The sequence below is a fragment of the Gymnoscopelus braueri genome, assembly GCF_963280865.1.
Source record: "Gymnoscopelus braueri genome assembly, chromosome: 16".
NCBI classification, from domain to species: domain Eukaryota; kingdom Metazoa; phylum Chordata; class Actinopteri; order Myctophiformes; family Myctophidae; genus Gymnoscopelus; species Gymnoscopelus braueri.
Window position 1 is genome coordinate 44,741,502 of NC_137616.1, and position 20,000 is coordinate 44,761,501.

The window sequence follows — 20,000 nt, forward strand, 5'->3', positions numbered from 1 at the left end:
ATGAACAGCTGTGGACGGCCACGCGGCGAGAGAGAGGAAGGGCGGGCGAGGCAGGGAGGGAGAGGGAGAGGACGGAACGGAGGAGGAGGAGGAGGAGCGGGCGATCGGCCAACGCCCCGAGCTCAACCGCGTGCGGCGCGGCGCCGCCGCCGCCGCAGAGCCCAAGAAACAGCCCGTGTTCCGCTGGTCGCGCGTCAAACAGACGCACGTCCCCCGAGGCTGGATCCGGCCGGCCGAGAGCGCCGCCAACAACTCCGACTCCGACTCCGTCTCGGCCGACTACGACTACGCGCTCCTGGAGCTGAGGCGGCGCGTGTCGCAGAGGCACATGGAGGTGGGCGTGGCGCCGGCGGCCACGCCCCTGGCCAGGATCCACTTCTCGGCCTACGACTCGGACAAGGGCCCGCTGAACGGCGGGCAACGGCGGGGACGAGAAGGTGGTGTACCGCTTCTGCTCCGTCACCCAGGAGTCCGACGACCTCATGTACCAGCGGTGCGACGCCCGGCAGGGCGCGGCGGGGGCGCCGGCGTCTACGTCCGCCAGAGGGCGGGAGAGGAGGGGGCGGCGACGGCGGGAGGGGGAGGAGCCGACGGGCGACGGGGGAGGTTCCAGCGGAGGGTGATCGGGGTGTTCTCGGGGCACCGGTGGGGTGGAGCTGGAGGGAGGCGAGCAGAGGGACTTCAACGTGGCGGTGAGGATCACGCCGGCCAAGTACGCCCAGATCTGCCACTGGATCCACGGAGATCCCAGTCTGTGTAAGGAGATGTGAGGAGCTTTGCGAGATCCCCCAGTCGATCCCTGGTCTGTGTAAAGCAGTGGTTCTCAAACTTTTTCATGTCAAGGACCCCCAAATTGATAAATATTTGGCTGCGGAACCCCATCTGAAAATATGTTGTGCCGGGGACCCTGATTTGTGTTAAAAATGTTCACTAATGTTCAAGATTTTTTTCAAAAATAGCAGATATACAAGCTCATAGCGCTATGAGCTTGTAGATCTGCTATTTTTGAATAGCCAAAGTATAAAAGGTTAAAGTGTTTAAAATGATTGTGATGCTACATTAAGAGCTAGAGAGCTCTTAACGAACACCCTAGCAATGATTACTATCAGAATATACTGTAGAGCTTTATAATTTATACAATAAAAAGAAACTTTTTGTTTTCACAAAAAGATACCACTTACATTCCCTCTAACTCAAGAGAGTGTACAAATGTAACCATATGGACCCTGGTGGGTCCATTTGGTTACATTTGTACACTCTCTGAGTACAAAGAGATGAATAAACACTAAGGATTTTGACTCTGTATTAATAAAAGGGGTCTTAGTTCATTATCACTGACATCAGGTTGCCTCTTCAGTGAAGTCAAACCCCCCCAAATATATATATATATATATATATATATATATATATATATATATATATATTTTTTTTTTTCTGGAGCCAAGATATGGGACCTGCCATACCTTGCCATACCCAATTGTATATGTAGTATTTTTTTATTTCATAGTGGCATGTTTAAAGGTGCTGTAAGTGATATATTTTGGTTAAAACAAAAAGAGTATTAAGTTAAAGCTCTATATTGTGATAGTAATCATTGCTATACTTTAGAGTGTGTTTGTTCAGTAATAGGGGTCTGTCTCCCTGTCTCTCTCAGCCTTTAATAAACCAGAACAACATTTCTCAGGTGGGTTACAAATGTAATCCCGAGAACGCCACAAAAATGTTTTATCAGCTTTGATGTTATAGAGTTCCAGTTCCAATTATGTCTGCTCATTTATTTGTGTCATCCCCAATGTCACGTGTTTATCCAGTATCCCTTGTGAGTTCTCTCTCCTGATTGGATGAAATTGGTATCCTCCCACCTGACTATGTATTTTCTGATAGAGAGAAGGGGAGACCTCTGTTACTGAACAAACACTGTAGCAATGGTTACTATATAGGAATATAAAGCTATTTAACAATTATATCACCAAGAAATTATCACGTACACCCTCTCTAAGTAGATTTTCTACTTAGTGATCACTGATATGACAGAGTCTATGCTATGGTTCTCTAATATTCTTTATGTGAGTGCTGGCAGACAGCAACTCACTAATGTGTAATAATTGGTGCTATAGGCCACTGGTAATTATAATGAGATTTTTAATCCAGTGGTGGACAGTGGTACATTTACTTGAGTACTGTACTTAACCCATTAAGACCTGAGGCGATTCTTTAAAAAAAATCTAAATCCTAACAGTTTTTGGAAAAAAAATAAAAAAAAAAATAGCCAAAGAAGTTCCAGGTCTTAATGGGTTAAAGTATTTTTTGGAGGGTTACTTTTTTCCCCTTACAAAATATATTATGAATGAACCACTTAAACCCTATTTCAAATTGTGAAAATAGACGATCAACAAGCTCACAACACTCGAGCTTGCAGATCTGCTATTTTTGTTATTTTTGTATATTTGTTTTTTACTTAAAAAAAAGTATTCTAAATGTCAATACAGCGACGGCATTGATATGAAAAAGAAAATATACTTAATCATAATTTTTACTTTGTCACCACTGAATAATTGTATCAGATATTATAATATAATTATACCTGAGATTATGACTATTTGAGAGGGACTTGGACTGCCTCTGCAGTCTGTATATAGTAGCTACAATAAATACACTGTGAAATCCACAGGTTTATTTAACTCAGAGAGCTCTCTGGGTTAAATTAACCGTCAGGATTTCTCAGTTTGCTGTTTGCAAAATGGATGCTTTTTAATGTGCTGTTAACATTGTGGTTAACAGGTTTGAATGCTTTTAGCTGGTCATGTCACTAATAATTAGTCATTGCATTGAAATCACTCATATACAGATTATTGATTATGTCTGGTAATGCTTGCAACAAAAAAACGAAGGTACTTGTGATCATTATTATTGTGGTATTATCTAAGACCACAAGGTGTCAGTAAGAGTTCATCTTTAAAGTTATGTTGAAGAAACAGTAGGCTACTAGTACAGGTTCTACCACGGGACTCCCTTATTTCCGAGTGTTTCGACCCCGGGTACCGCCCCTAATACTGTATGCCCTATCCCTAACCTTAACCTCACAACTTCTATGCCTAAACCTAACCATAACCTCACAGAAACCATAACCTCACAGAAACTATATGCCTGAAAATCCTAACCTCAAAACCACGGCCACCTGACTCCTGGGAAAAGAGGTCTTGGTGGACCACACGTTATGATGTTACACACATGTTGACATGCTGATGGTGAACAAACTGAACGTTGGATTGGAAGAACAACACGGTACATTTATCAGCCAACAAAAGCAGGTCTATAGACATAAAGTGATGAGGCGTGATGGTCGTTTGGATCAGTCTATTTGTATTTTATTGCATCTCATTTGGACTCAACATGCAAATGGATCGGAGGGGTGGGGCGGGGGGGGTGGGGGTGGGGTGCAGAGGGGTAGCCGGGTATAGAGGGGCAGTGGGATGATTCCATCCATAAACTCCCCTCCTCACCTCCCCCCCTCTCCCCGAAACAAAACAAAAACAAAACAGCCTTCGAATGAGTACTTTAGCAAACATTTACGTAATCCACGTTCTTTTTTTTTGTTCAATGTGTTTTTAATTGTCTTTTTTATTGTTATTCGTCATCTTTTCATTCAACACTTTTTGTTAATGCCACAATGGAGATAAGATACAGTCACGTTTTTTTTTTTTCTCTTTTGGAAATAAACGACACACAGAACATCCAGTGTTTATATTTGAGTGCTTTTACAGTGAAAGAGTCTCCACAACTTCCAGAAAAAATGGACGCAAACGACCGTACGGACCACTGCTTCACGATAACCTTGGGAGGACTATTGGGGCCACGTTCCATTCAATATCCGCACCTGTTTCCTCGCCTTTTCCATTTACGAGCTGACAACGTCGACTTACTTGGACATTTAACACCACTTAAGCCCTATCCCGTACTTCGTCGTACGAGTCACAAAAGAGTGAAGCCAGGTTGAAAGCCGTTAAATTCTGTCAAATGTCACGTGCGGAACAAGGCGAGGAGAGAGGCCCTTGAGCCAAATTCCAATATTCAAGATTTCTGTATACGTGATGTGTTACGTGACAGTGAAATTGGTGACCTTCACAAATACGTGACCATCTTGTGGACGTCAGCATCCGAAAGCAAATCACAGCTGTTTGTTTACTAACAGAGTATACTAGGTTTAACTCTGTTAAGAAACAAACAACAGTGATTTACTTCGGACATTGACGTTACGTGAAGTCAACACGATGGGCACATATTCTGGCAGGTCACCAATTTCTCCGTGACACACGGCAAAACGAGTAGGCAGATTAGTTTTTGTGTTGGAATTTTGGCTTTTTGAAAGTACAGGAACCCAAGAGTGACCTCCATGATGCATGCTAATGATGCAGTACCACTCCACACCAGCAAGGGGAGCCACAGTAAACACTTTGGGGGCTGAGTTTGCATTCAATAATCAACACTGCCTCGGGTTAATAGATATGTACAAGAGGAGGCGGGGCATTTTCTCTGCTTGCATTTTTTTCCACCGGTATTTGTTGACATAACTAAAAATATATGATACATTTTCCTCTCAAAACAAAAAACATTAAAGAAAAATAACATAATCTATCATCAAGCTATTCTAAAATGCATTGGTCAATTTGAACACAGTCCACAATTTTTTGCAAGTGTCAATTCAAGACGATCCCCCCCCCTCCCCCCCAAAACAGACAAAGTAAAGATAAAAAAAAATTGACCTGAACAAAGTGGAAGTTTATAAGTACCATTATTTGTTCTACGATATAGTGCGAGTTGCACCGTCCAAAAAGGTCACACAATTGATCCAGAACTGTTCTCGAAAACAGGCTTGAAGAGACGGGATGGCTGGTCAAATGTTGGTACACAGTAAAATCCTCAGTGTTCAATGTATCCAGTTTTAAACTCTGCTAGTGTGCAAAATTTGGTTGCATTTGTACACTCGCACAGTTAAAGCATCAGTCAGGATTTTACTGTGTAAAAAGGGCCACCAAGCACCATATCTATAAAGATAGCGTAAAAAAAATTGTTCTAACTCAAGTCGAGTCAACACCACAACAATAACAAAGACAATAGTGAATGATATAGTTAGTTATATAGTGCTTGGTTGGGGCCGTCCCAACCAAGCACTAAAAGCTATAAATTTAACTATAACGATATTGTTTTAACTCAAGTGGATGGCAGAGCCCACACCACAACTCTAACGATGACAGCGGTGAACGATAAACAGTTATAGTTACATTTATAGCGCTTGGTGCGGTGGACGGCCCCTATAAACGCTTAAACCCTATAATTCGTTGAGTCCCTCAGGGCTCTATACACGAGGCCCCCCTCCTGTTTTCAACACTATCACTAAACATCTTTGTCCCAGAACAAGGGACACTGCACGGACAAAGTTTGGTGACATCTTTAAAACCCAGCTCCGGTATTAAAATTGGACAGCAGTTTATAAGACGAGAGAGAGAGAGAGAGGGGGGGGGCAGGGGATTGGCCAGTGAGGTTTACGCACACCGAACACAGTCCAACATTTAAACAACAAAGTCCTTTTGTCTGGGGAGAGAGAGATGCGCGAAAATAGGCTAAAACCAACATATATGCACCATTTCCAAAGTCAGCTGATATGCAAGGGAATCCAGAACGAATCTAAACACGTTTAGTTTTTTTTTTCTTCAGTTTTTAGTTTTTATCGTTGATTTTGTTTAGTTTTTTTCCTCATAGTATATTAAGTAAAGGTTAACATTGAAGTTACACACACACTCACACGCACGTAAACAGAAGTTATGTTCTCTGTATTTCTAGGGTTTCACATTCACGGTTGTGCTACAACATTAGATTAGGGGGAGGGAGGAGTGGGGGGTGGGGCTTCTCGGGGCGGGGCTTCTCGGGGCTGGTCGTAGTAGAGCTGATGATGGCTGATTGGCGGACGTGGGCGGGGCTAGGATGGAGGGAAGGCAGGAAGGAAGGAAGGAAGGAAGTGACGGACTGACGGAGGGTGTGCACTCATCCAGATCCACAGAGCTCCAGACACAACAGTAACCACTGGAGGGAGACAGAGAGAGAGAAATAAATTAATTGGAGACAGCATCGCAGATATAATGCAGCAGACAGGCAGACAGACAGACAGACAGACAGACAGACAGACAGACAGACAGACAGACAGACAGACAGACAGCGCAGATATAATGCAGCAGACAGGCAGACAGACAGACAGACAGACAGACAGACAGACAGACAGACAGACAGACAGACTAGAGGACAGACTGTTAGGTGACATACTGTAGATGCAACACCTTTGAACAGAATGATTTGTCAGTATGGCTGCCACACACACACACACACACACACACACACACACACACACACACACACACAGACAGACAGACAGACAGACAGACAGACAGACAGACAGACAGACAGACAGACAGACAGACAGGCGGCGGGGCCTACCTTGGGGGCTTATGGGTAACGGGGCAGTTCTACATGAAGTCTTTGATGTTGAGGTCGTCCAGGGCGTTCCTGGGGGGAGGGGGTCTTCGTGGGCTCTGGGCGACGCCCGGAGACATCTGTGTGTGGATACACACACATACACACGTCCACAGCTTAAATCTGCTCATCATCACCATTAAAACACCATTGTGTGTGTGTGTGTGTGTGTGTGTGTGTGTGTGTGTGTGTGTGTGTGTGTGTGTGTGTGTGTGTGTGTGTGTGTGTGTGTGTGTGTGTGTGTGTGTGTGTGTGTGTGTGTGTGTGTGTGTGTGTGTGTGTGCTTGCATAGCGTTGCTGTCGGTCAGAAACCTCTTATCTCCATACTCTCACTTTGCGTGTTTTTTTCGTAAATTAATGCCCTACTTGATCGTACTACAGCGTCACACAAAAGCATCAAAAGTAGCAGATCTGCAAGCTTGAAACGTGGTGGAAGTGACGCGTTTCAAGCTTGTAGATCTGCTACTTTTGCTATTTTGCTATTTTGCTATTTTGAACCCTGAACAGTCTTGAACATAATGAGGTTTCCACCCGACAGAGAGACGATATACATGTGAGGGGCAGAATGTCCTCACAATTATCACAACATTTGAGAAATAAACATTTTGAGAGGACCATTCTTCATTGATGCTCACAAGAGAAAATGGGTGTTTTATGGTTAAACAATTCTTATTTATCTTTTTTACAGTTACAGTTTGGAAAAACATTCGGGTTAATAGGCATTTGGAGATTAACATTTAGGGGTTTAAAGGGCTGGAGTTGCCTACAGGGAGTTGCCTACAGGTATCGTACACCATTATAAAAGAGCCGATCTACAAGCTGTACACGTCACAGTGAAGCTTTAACAGATTGGCTATTATTTGCAATGGTGCACGACACACTGCGCGCGATGAAGTATAAAGCACCATTCACACGATTCGCACGATAACTATTACTCTAACTATACAGTAACTACAACTATATGTGTGAGCCTGTGTCAGAGCCCACACGGAAGGAGGGGGGGGGGTAGGGGGGTAGGGTGGGGGGGGAGGGGGGGGAGAAAGAGAGAGAGAGGGAGGGAGGAGAGAGAGAGAGAGGGAGGGAGGAGACAGAGGGAGGGAGGGAGGAGATCTCTGTCTTCAGTGGTGCAACTGGTGCAGAAAATGTATGAATTCTGCCGTGACGTATATGCGCCCGTCAGAACAACTTCCGTTAAGAGCGTCTGCTAAATTGTAAATTGTAGTAAGAAAGACCTGTGTGTGTGTGCGCGTGCGTGTGTGTGTGTGTGTGTGTGTGTGCGCGTGCGTGTGTGTGTGTGTGTGCGCGTGCGTGTGCATGCATGTGGTTGTCCCGCATTTTTACCGGTGATCCTGGCGCGGCGCCAGCCGGTGGGAAGCCTGGCCTAACCATGGGCATCATGGGAGCTCCGGCGCCGGGCGCCCCGGGCTTTTGGGGAGGGGGGGGGGGGGGGAGGGGGGGGAGAGGGGGGGAGAAGAGACAAGTAAGGCTCCAAACCTCACATCCATAAGCGTGTTGGTGGTTTTAGTGCAAAACAAACAGGTCAAAAAAGGGAGGAGGGCCATTGGCCATCATTAGGCATGTGTTCCTAATGTCCCCGGACCAATGGGTGGTCTTACCATGCAGTAGCTGGGGGTATACGAGCCCATAAATGCGGGGCCCCCCATGGGGACGTTCTAGGGACGTGAAGGGGAGGGGAAGGAGGGAGAGGAGTTTTGGATGGTTACTAGACTACATATAACACAACAAGAGACAGGCACTGCAACACACACACACACACACACACACACACACACACACACACACACACACACACACACACACACACACACACACACACACACACACACACACACACGTCCAGTGGTTCTCAAACGTGTTTTATTTATTTCAAGGACACCCCCTTAAAAGTAGGGTAAGTGATTTTTTTTGTTTTAAAGGTTAAAGCAGGATATTCTGATAGTACTCTATAGAGTGTTTGTTCAGTAACATGAGTCTCCATGTCTCTCCAGCTCTTTAATAAACAGGAAATTTTCAGGTGGGTTGCAAAATGTTGTCAGCTCATTTCTTTGTGTCATCACTTCCTATTTCACTTGTTTATCCCGTATCCTGTGTGTGTTCTCTCTCCTGATTGGATAAAATTGGTATCCCGAGCTGAAAATGTTTTTTCTGTTTAATAAAGGGCTGGAGAGACCTGGACGTGAACAAACACTCAATAGCAATGAGTACTATCAGAATATAGAGCTATATTTACTTTTATTTTAATGAAATAATATCACTTACCCCACCTATAGCTTTGAGAGTGGTCCATTTGGACCACTCTCAAAGTTGCAGACCTGTAAAGGTCCTTACACACCGGGGCGATTTTTTTCATGCGAATAATAGTTTTTCTTTAAATACCTTACAAAGTCAATGCAAGCTTACATGGAGCGAAAAAGCGAAGCGAAAAAGCGTCTTTTAATTATTCGGAACGAGTCCGAATTTTGCGTATATTCGCATATTCGCCGGTGTGTAATGACCTTAAGGCTTCATTTAGAGCCCCCTCAAGAAACCCCGAGGGTACCCCAGACCCCTACTTTGAGAACCACTGTGTGTAATGGCTAAACAATCTAAAAGCCTGCGTTCAGTGCGTTCTGGTGACGAGGTGTCACGTCAAACGATGTATTTTCAACTGGAAGGAAAATAAGACGTTTGAGAATGCAGTGTTTATATTGAACACTTTATCTTCCGAAGCATAAATCAGGCTTAAGGATGAAGCTTAAACGACGTGAACAAAAGAAAACACACACAAAATGGTGACAAAGACAAAGTCGTGGATGTTGTTAAAGGACCACTTCAACCATTTTCAACCTAACTTCATATAACTGGTCCTCGCTGACGCTCACTATATGACGGCACCATTTCTGTCGACTCACTCTGTGTCTCAGAGGAGGGCTGCGGACAGCCCAGAAACCTGCCTACCAGTGACATCATCGGTAGGCAGGAATCCCCATCGATGATGTCACTGGTAGGCAGGTTTCTGAACTGTGCACAGCCCACCGATGAGACTGAAAATGGTGCCGTCTTGTAATAATGATTATTAGTAAGGGACAAATTATACGAAGATAAGGTTGAGAATGGGTGGGGTGCTCCTTTAATACAGGACACACAAATCAGCACAGCAAAACAAACAAACACACACACACACACACACACACACACACACACACACACACACACACACACACACACACACACACACACACACACACACAGCACAACAAAAAGCCCTAACTTATTGTATTCTGAATTATATGATTTATTGATGTGCAGATGCATAAGCATGTAGGCCTACTAAACTGAAGATAGGCTTGTTTTTAAACGGTGGACAGTTACTCCTAGTTAGGTGGGAGGATAAAAACAATGAGGTTGTATAAAACTAAACGTCATGTAGAGAGCAAAGGGATGAATTCATAAGCGCTATGCCAAATGAGGAGGAGGGGGCGGGGACGGGCATTTGTTTATCGGATCATCTGAATAATTAGGTTGATTTCATGGAGTGAAAAAAAAATAAAGATTATATGTAGAAGATAAGATAAAAAGCAAAGGCTAAATCCTGATTTACGCTTGGTTGAGCACCGGGGTCACGCACCGAAAATAGCTAATCTACAAGCTCACAATGTGTCGCAAAGCGACGTGTTGTGAGCTTGTAGATTAGCTATTTCCGGTATATAAAAAAATATCCGGCTTTATTCAGTTAATACTCTCTTGTGCTACTTCCTCGCTCTGTGGGAGATAATCCAGAAAAAAAATGAAAAAATAAATCCTGAGAAATTTAATCTGCCTAATGCTGTGACATGAAGATTATCATCGTTAATTTTGTTTTGGTTTTTATCCGATTTTTTTCTTCAATAACTTAAAAGGTCGGGGACTTTTTGAACAAGACCCGCCCCCTCAGTCTGTCTGTGCTCCGACTGGTCGGGGCACACCTCCCGCCTCCCTAGCTCTATGATTGGTCCACCTCGGAGAGCGAGAGAGAGAGCCGGGGGATGAGGGCCATGCTTTTTAATAGGTTGACAGGTACTCCATGCCCTGCCCTGTCACTGCAGCCATGCAGCCCAGCAGGCTCCACTCCATGCTATAAGACACAGACAACATTTACCATGGGAGCACCCCAGCTAGGGGGAGCTACCTGAGCTGCTGCTGCTGCTGGGGTCCCCATCGTCAGACCTGTGGGAGAGAGAGAGAGAGAGAGAGAGAGAGAGAGAGAGAGAGAGAGAGAGAGAGAGAGTTATTATACTGTGCGGACACATCCAAAGTCCGGCCCGGGGGCCAATCGTGGGATGAGAACAGATTTCAGAAGGCCCGCGTCTTAGTTCGCAGCACAGATGTCCAGTGGAGTGGTTTACATGTGGCTATTGGTATTGCACTGTGGTTAAATGAATACATTATTGTAATGTGATGCATTTGCATGTGACTTGCGTGCTATGGTCCAAAAGTACAGTATAGGACAGAAGTATGCAGTCGGCCCTGTGAATGTAGAGGTCACCAGACATATCGGTGGCTCCAATTGTCTGGCTATGGTGGCTTACTGCTACCCATGTTAGCCATAGTGGAGACTAAATGGTGACTTACTGCTACCCATGTTAGCCATAGTGGAGACTAAATGGTGACTTACTGCTACCCATGTTAGCCATAGTGGAGACTAAATGGTGACTTACTGCTACCCATGTTAGCCATAGTGGAGACTAAATTAGTGACTTACTGCTACCCATGTTAGCCATAGTGGAGACTAAATGGTGACTTACTGCTAGCCATGTTAGCCATAGTGGAGACTAATTGGTGACTTACTGCTACCCATGTTAGCCATAGTGGAGACTAAATGGTGACTTACTGCTAGCCATGTTAGCCATAGTGGAGACTAAATGGTGACTTACTGCTACCCATGTTAGCCATAGTGGAGACTAAATGGTGACTTACTGCTAGCCATGTTAGCCATAGTGGCATCCAGGTCACCCCCGGCCTGGGGGGATGCTGCAGGCTTCATTACGTCCCCTAGACCATCAAATACTGACAGAGAAGAAGAGAGGAGAGAGAGAGGGATACGAGAGAGAGAGGTTAGGATCCTACACAGCATCGTCAGCTCAACTTTACTACCAGGGATTACCATGACAACTTAATGAGTCTTCATGACGACAGGAGAGGAGCAGTGGAACGTGAGCTAGAGGGAACCACCATCACTGACACAGACACGCACAGACACACACACGCGCACGTGCACACTCTCACAGACGCGCACGCGCGCCCCCCCAAACACACACGCACACACACATTTATGACAGCATGACTATTTATTATCGTACTCAATTGTCATTTCACTGCCAAATCTATCATATTAAAGGGACATTTCAATTTCAAATAAAATAAACGAAAAAAGTAATGGAAAAATCACGGCCCCCTCAGGCATTAGAAGGACATTCTAATGCGTGAGGGGGCCGTGATTTTTCCCAATACCTTTTTCATTTATTTGTATGTATACATTTTTTATGTTTATTTATTTGAAAGTGAAATATCCAACTTCATCGTACAAGAAATAACGAAAAATTGCAGATCTACACGCTCAACGCGTCGCATCGCAACGTGTCGTGAGCGTGTACGTCTGCTATTTTCACTATTCTTGAAAAATGTTAAGTACTTTTTTTTTCTTTTTTTTTTGCCCCCAAAGTAGGGACACCGCCGGGGTTGAAGTGGTTAAAGTGTGGTCTGTGACAGGGCAGTGATTAGCCCCTACGGAACCTCTCCCTCCGCTGTATAGCTCCGAGATGAGGTTCCTCGTTATTTCCTGCCGTTTGCGGTCGACATTGTTGCACATTTTCCACTTTACATGTTTCTTACCCCTTTCTGCACATCGTATCCAAAAAGTAAAGCATTTCCGCCACTCTCTCAGATGTTTTAAGTTCTAGCGGACCATAAAAGCTATCCAACGAGTTGAAGAAAGTATTTAATTTGCCTCGGTTTTCATCCGGTTACATGTTTTTAAGACATTGCGCAAGAGTTGCGCCCGTAGAGATAACATTACTGATTCGCCTACTGGTCAAATGTTGAATTGCATCTTCTAATGCAAAATATTATGGAACGGGATGAAGACCGAGGCAAATTAAATACTTTCTTCAACTCGTTGGATAGCTTTTATGGTCCGTTAAAATTTAAAACAACTGAGAGAGTGGCGGAAATGCTTTACTTTTTGGATACGATGTGCAGAAAGGGGTAAGAAACATGTAAAGTGGAAAATGTGCGACAATGTCGACCGCAAACAGCAGGAAATAACGAGGAACCTCATCTCGGAGCTATACAGCGGAGGGAGAGGTTCCGTCGGAGCTAGGCAGTGATATGACAACAGTGTGGTCTGTGACAGGGCAGTGATATGACAACAGTGTGGTCTGTGACAGGGCAGTGATATGACAACAGTGTGGTGGTCAGCACTATATATCAGCTAGAAGAGAACACTGCCATGTCAGCTACAGAGCTTACTACTGTACACAATGCTGATATGCAAACTGGGCTGGGGGAAACAAGAGCTCATGTACTACTATTCTAATATAGAATTACAAAACTTCCAAATTACGTTGCATTTAGCAGCATTTAGCGCCTTATCATGTACAATCATATATTTTATGCTTTCAGGTCATTCGTTTTACTTGCATGATAGGCAGTGGTGGAAAAAGTGCTACAATTTTGTACTTAAGTAAAAGTATCAATAACCTCACAATGCGCCGCGTCGCGACGCATTGTGAGCTTGTAGATCTGCTATTTTCAAATGGTCAAAATGTATATAGGGCTGAAGTGGTTAGTGTATGTTTTGTAATAATAATCAAAATCTACAAAGTAACTAGTTTTCAAATAATTGTAGTGGAGTAAAAGCACAATATTTGTCTCTGAGATGTAGTGGAGTAGAAGTACAGAAAATTAGAAAATTGGAAATACTCCAATAAAGTAAAAATACCTCAAAACTGTACTTTTCAGGCCGCGCTCTCAAAATCCTTTGAGAACCACTGTCTTAGATGACTGTATAGATGTTAATTTACTACAGCACATCACACCCTTGGATGTCTTAATTCAACTCCATAGAGAGTCCATTTATATGACACTCTGGCGAAGCATAAATCATGCTCAGCTAACGTTGTGGTAAAGCGACGCCGGCACAGCTGAGCCCTGCATGCTGCACCTACTGAACTGTGCTGCAATGCAGCAGTGCACTGTGGGAAATTAGAGCGTGTCATGGAGGAAGCCAGGAGGAACTCACCCAATCGCACGGCAGGAAGCAAAAAGCAAAGAGCCAGCCACCAGCAGAGGCAGATGGAGAGAGAGAGACAGAAGGCCAAGAGAGAGAGAGAGAGCGGTGAGGTTTTAAAGGGGCAGGTGAACATGAATCCATTTGAGAATGAACATGAATTAACAAAATAGAGAGAGAGAGAGAGAGAGAGAGAGAGAGAGAGAGAGAGAGAGAGAGAGAGAGAAATAGTTAAGCCTTAAAGCCATAGTTACACGGTAATATCCCGAGTGTCCATTAGAAGCCACGATCCATAAAGATGTATTATGTCCTATTAACTATTTTAGCCGGGCCATATTCTTACCCCTTTCTGCACATCGTATCCAAAAAGTAAAGCATTTCCGCCACTCTCTCAGATGTTTTAAGTTCTAGCGGACCATAAAAGCTATCCAACGAGTTGAAGAAAGTATTTAATTTGCCTCGGTTTTCATCCGGTTACATGTTTTTAAGACATTGCGCAAGACATTGCGCAAGGACCATATTTCTACAACTCTAATTTCTCTTTGGAATGAGCTGCTCTGTGTGCTAATGTATGCAATTTATTGGACTATTTATTGTGTTGTTATTTTTCAGGACCAAATTGGAAGTTAAGTGTTCCATTACACTTTTATGTGGAATGTGAACATTCTGGGTTGAAGTTGTATTGTGATGAAACTAAAATAAAATAAAATAACCTCGTCTAAGAGGCAGTCCTCGCTAAACGTGTCAATGGAAGAATAGAGAGACCACCGCTATAGTTATCAGATCAAATAACGTTTTATTCGTTAAAATAATGATCGCGGCTTAAATTGAACTCTGTGAGCACGCAGATGGAACCAAATGGACCCCCACGGGTCCATTTGGTTCCATCTGCGTGCTCACCGAGTTCGATTGACACTCAGGATTGCTACAGTGCACAATGATATTTGGAGTCCATCATCAGTTGCGTAAACATGCAGGAAAAAGGAGATGACCGGCGATCACACAGGTGAGAGCGCAGCCTCCCGTTGCCCCGGTAACGCAGTTACCAAGGTTACCACCGGTTGCTCAGTGAAATGAAAATAAATGAATGAAGGAGAAGATCATTGAGACCCCCCCTCTCCCCCCTGAGATTATAATTAATAATAACCACTGCAACATTACATTATGTATCTGTGATGGTGACAAAACTAATGTGATCACACTCAAACATACAGTAACGCTCCAAGCTGGTGTAAGTGATATTTATTTGGTCAAATCAAGTGTATACATTCCGGTAGTAATCATTGCCATAGAATATTTGTTCAGCAACATGGGTCTCCCCGTCTCTCCAGCTCTTTAGTAAACAGAAAATATATGTTCAGTCGGGATAACAATTTTATCCAATCAGGAGAATACAGGATAAGCAAGGGAAATCGAAAGTGAACAAAGTGAGGGGGGGGGAGACACAATGGGCAGACACAATTGCACCGGAACTGTCAGGATCCTGTTCTTATACTTTTATTGTGTAGTTATGTTCCTAGTGTTTCCTGTCTGCCCTAGTTGTTGCTACCTGTCTTGTCTCACCTCCCTGTGATTACTTATTTCTCCACCTGTGTCCTGTTAGTCTCCAAGCCAATCCCTGTGTTGATTGTCTTTGAGTTCACCTGTGTCTTGTTAGTGTGTGTCTATTTAAACCTCCCTGTGTTCAGTGTTCCCTTGTCAGATTATAGTAAATGTCATGGTATGTCCTGCCTTAATGCCAGTTTGTACCCTGAGTTTGTTAATAAGTCATCATTGAACCTTCTCTGCCTGCCTGCCTGTGTGGTTCTGCACTTGGGTCCAAAACGTGTCTCATACGTGACAGGAACACTATAAATCTGAAGCTGAATAATCTTTGTGGGGTTCTGGATAAGATTGGTATCCCTACCCGAAAATTAATTTTCTGTTTACTAATGAGCCGGAGAGACGAGGAGACCCCTGTTACTGAACAAACATTCTATAACAATTATTACCATTAGAACATAGTTCACTCTGTGAATGATCGCACTTTAGTAATCAGTATGTCGTTTAGTTCTTCTTTCAGTAGAAACGGCTCAAATAGATTATTATCACCAAACAAACCACATGTGTAACTAACAGACACAGCCAGTCAGCATAGCATATTCTGGTTGATTATAATGCAAAACGCTGTATGTAACAAATATGCTGTAGTCACATGTTTCAGAGCAGTGAAGGCTATTGCTTGGTGTTGTTGTACACATGCCATGCATTGGTGTGGGGGGGGGGTGAATGTTGCCAGATGGGAAACGATCGTATTTGAAAGATACATACCCAACCAAAAAAGAGAAATCACAAGTGTAAAGATGTGATTAGAAATAGCGTATTAATTGTAAGAAACAACCTTGTTTGAGACTCGTATACGAAACAAAAAGGCATCACATAATGGTGTGTGGAATCACACAACTTCCTGCACCTTACACAAATAAAAGCCTGGAACTGGACTGGAAAGACGCAACCGGTGTTTTTAAAGTACAGATCTAGGGTCAGACTTACTGATTTACTGACTTATTTTGAAAAGCCAAACCGGATGCCGAATCAGCAGCCATGGAATCTAGTAAATTTCGCACACTTTTTTTTTGGTGATATGTGGTATTTATCGTACATTGGGCATTTCTGGCATTATTGATCGTACATCGTACAGAGGGTCAAATACAAACACGATAATTATGGTACATCTGGCAACACTGGTGGGGGTGAGTGCTTATTTCGGGGATATGGGGGGGGGGTATAATATTACCTGACATGAGTTCGACTCCGGGGGCGGCGGCGGCAAGAGGGGCGGGCTGGGCGTCTCCCCCGGCGGGCTCTGAGGGAGGGGGTTCAAACCCAAAACATACCAAAGAAGCATAATACCGTCCCAGAACAAAGAGGACCGGGCCGTTCCCATTGCAGCATGAGGGCAGAGAAGGGGGGGTTAACAGTCAACCTTCATCTCCACACTGGGACTATAATGGCAGACAGACATAAGAGTCGAGACATGAATAATACAACACATTGATTCTTGAGTCTATATATCAGTGGTTCTCAAAAATTGGGGTCCAGGGACCCTCAGGGTTCCGTGAGGGAGCGTTCCAAATGGACCCTTGCGGGTCTGTAACTCTGAGAGTGGACATTTTGGTTCCATTTGTATACGCTCTCAGAGTTATGGGGGTATTTTAAATTAAAAGGTTTAAAGGAGTAGTTCACCCATAAAATGACTTTATTTCTATCAATTACACACCCCATGAAGCCTTGAATTTATGGATTTATTTATTTTTGTTTCGCATTCCTAAGCCAATAATTTCATTACCGGCGGAAAGATGCTAATGTATCCGGTAGGAGACACAAAATAGACTCTTTGTGTCTCCTACCGGAAATACACCCGGTCATCAAATTATTGGCTTAGGAATGCGACAAAAACAAAAAGAAATCCATGAATTCAAGGCTTCATGGGGTGTGCAACTGATAGAAAATAAGTCATTTTTTGGGTGAACTACTCCTTTAAGGACCACTGTTTCTATACATGTGTCATCATGGCTTATTGTCCATGTACAAAATGTACACACAGTCAGCGTGAAATGCACCCCGCACTGACACACAGCCACACACATTCATACACGCACACGCACACGCACACGTGCACACACATACACACGCACACGCATGCATGCAAAAACACAAAAAAGTGCACGTATTCTGTTCTTTACGCAAGAAGTTGCAAAGCAATAAAGTCCTCGGTGTTCATGGTTTGTAAACTAGACAAGAAGGGAATTACACTCAAGCCATACAAAAGCCATACACAGCAAACTCCTGAGTCCTAGTTTAACCCTCCTTTGAGGGTCCTTGTCAAACATTCAACACAGCATGGTCCAAAGCGCAATGGCACAAAATGCATTCTCCATGTTTTTCTAGTTGCACGGCACATAATCTGGGGCGCAGGGTGCAAAGGGGTTGTATTTAGTCTCTTGAAAAAATTAAAACGGGTGTGTTTTACGCGTAACATTTAAACCAATCAGAGTGTCATCTCCCATTGCCTTTAACCACTTAAAGGGTCTACACCATGAAAATAACTTTTTCTTCTTTTTTGTGTGTTTTTGGTCTCCCCTACCTCTCTTCTATCCCCAAAAATACCCCAGTTTGAACACTCAGGCTTTCACAGCAAATCTGGGGTTTTCTATAAATTGGTCTCAAAACAGGCCAAACTGATTTGCACCCTGACGTGACGTCACGTCAGGGTACAATCCCTCCCGTTTTTCAGTTCCAACCAAAACAATATATATATATATTTTTCTTTCTTTTTTTCTTTTTTTCAACTTTTTTTTCAACTTTTTCCACACAGAACCAGGAGATAACATGCATACAAACTGGCTCAATAGCGCCCCGTGCCAAACAGGACAATGTGGTATTGCAGGTGAAAGTGCTTTATAAGCCAGAGAGAAGTTAGTTGGAATGACTATTATCTGAGGCTTGATTTAGGCTCAAACCTTTTGAAAAGCGTTTGAGGGACATAAACAATATGATATTAAATATTATTATTATTATTTAAATTCATGGTGTAGATCCTTTAAATCACAGCATCCTCAATGTGGGGAAAGCTTTCGCAGAAAATAGCAGATCGACAGGCTCACAACAGCCTGTGAGCTTGTCGGTTCGGCTATATTGTCAGCGAAAGCTTTCCCCACAATAACAGAAAACGTAAAAGACCCTAGAACAGAGCCCTGAGGGACTCCGGTCAACCATATAGGGTTTAAGTCGTTAAGAGTCAGGTGCGCCTGCATGCCTGCGCCTGGCACATTGCTATACTTAAATAGAGATTTGGACAAGTTCGGAGGACAAGCGAGCCGTTTTCTGCTGAGCGGAGTGAAAGTGCGAGGGGAAGCAGACGTGGAGCGTGGGAGGAGGCAGTATAGTGGCGAGCATGTCCTCATCTTCCTGGCATCACCAGAACAGCCGCACAACGCCAAGAGATATAATGATGTCTGGACGGGGAAGACCGTGGGCGGCACAGACAGGGGGCTAATACATTTCGCTGCATACACTATACGTGGGTGCTGGGTGTGAAGAGTTGTAGCAATGACACGCTTTGCGTCGTTTTGCATCGGGCGTAAGATCTGAGAATGTTAAATTGCATCCATGAAGGTGTTATATCCACAGTGGTGGAAGGAGTACTCAGATATTTTACTTAAGTAAAAGTAACAATACCACAATATAAAAATAGTCTGTTACAAGTAAAAGGCCAGTGTTAAAAATGTTACCTGAGTGAAAGTACAAAAGTATTGGCATCAAAATATACTTAAAGTACCAAAAGTAAAAGTACTAAAAAATTTTAAAATAGCTGATCTATAAGCTCACAACCCGTCGCATCGCGACACGTTGTGAGCTTTGTAGATCGGCTATTTTCAAATAGCCTATGTGTAAAATAGGGCTAAAAAGTGGTTAATGAATGTTTCATAATATCATAATTTATATCTGAATAGTAACTAGTAACTAAAGTTTTTAAATAATTGTAGTTGAGTAAAAGTACAATATTTGTACTCCAGTAACGTAAAAAATCCTCAAAAGTGTACTTAAGTACCGTAAATGTACTCAGTTACTTTACACCACTGATAATCCCTTAGAGTCAGACAACCAGCAATCAAAGCTGAGCTTCAAGGCATCTATCTGACTACAAAGAACACGGTTCCCAGTCGAGAGAAGTAAACGTCCCTGACTGATGATGACACCACATCAAACGACGTCGCTGGGTGATGACGCAACATCAAACGATGACATCACACGTTGCAAAGAGTTCTTGTGTCCGTCTTGCTAATGGTCTAAACCACGGGGTCTTCAACAGGTCTCCAAATCTTTTTGTGATTGAAACTTTTTTTTACATTAAAGGTCTCATGACATTCAGTTTTACAACACATTAAAAAGGGGGCGGGATTAAGGGACTATGATGTCAAAGTCAAGGGGCCAATCCCAGCACTTTTTTAAGCCTAATTATTCAGAAAACCCCAGACGACAAAAGAAATCCACTGAATGTTCAAAGTTCAGTTTTTTGGGGTGTAATTGAGGTCATAAAACCCGCCAAAAAAGAAAAGAAAAGGAAAAAGAATGTCATAAGACCTTTAATCTCTTGAACCCTATAGCAGGGGAACATTAGCCGAAAATAGCCGATCTACAAGCACTCACAACGCCTCACGCTGTG

The 20,000-nt window shown here is 43.5% G+C and overlaps 2 pseudogenes across 2 annotated transcripts in view; one reads left to right on the forward strand and one right to left on the reverse strand.

The window, feature by feature from the left end:
* LOC308103003 (inactive serine protease 35-like) overlaps positions 1 to 1,058 on the forward strand; it is a 29,629-nt pseudogene extending 28,571 nt beyond the window's left edge. Inside the window, exon 6 of the transcript XR_013935004.1 lies at positions 9 to 1,058. The product of XR_013935004.1 is annotated as an inactive serine protease 35-like (transcript). The remainder of the gene's footprint in view (positions 1 to 8) is intronic.
* Positions 1,059 to 6,518: 5,460 nt separating this feature from the next.
* LOC308103673 (clathrin coat assembly protein AP180-like) overlaps positions 6,519 to 20,000 on the reverse strand; it is a 60,042-nt pseudogene continuing 46,560 nt past the window's right edge. Inside the window, exons 15-19 of the transcript in view lie at positions 16,569 to 16,637; positions 11,482 to 11,571; positions 10,664 to 10,731; positions 7,867 to 7,950; positions 6,519 to 6,605 (exon numbers count right to left, since the gene is read on the reverse strand). The product of the transcript in view is annotated as a clathrin coat assembly protein AP180-like (transcript). The remainder of the gene's footprint in view (positions 6,606 to 7,866; positions 7,951 to 10,663; positions 10,732 to 11,481; positions 11,572 to 16,568; positions 16,638 to 20,000) is intronic.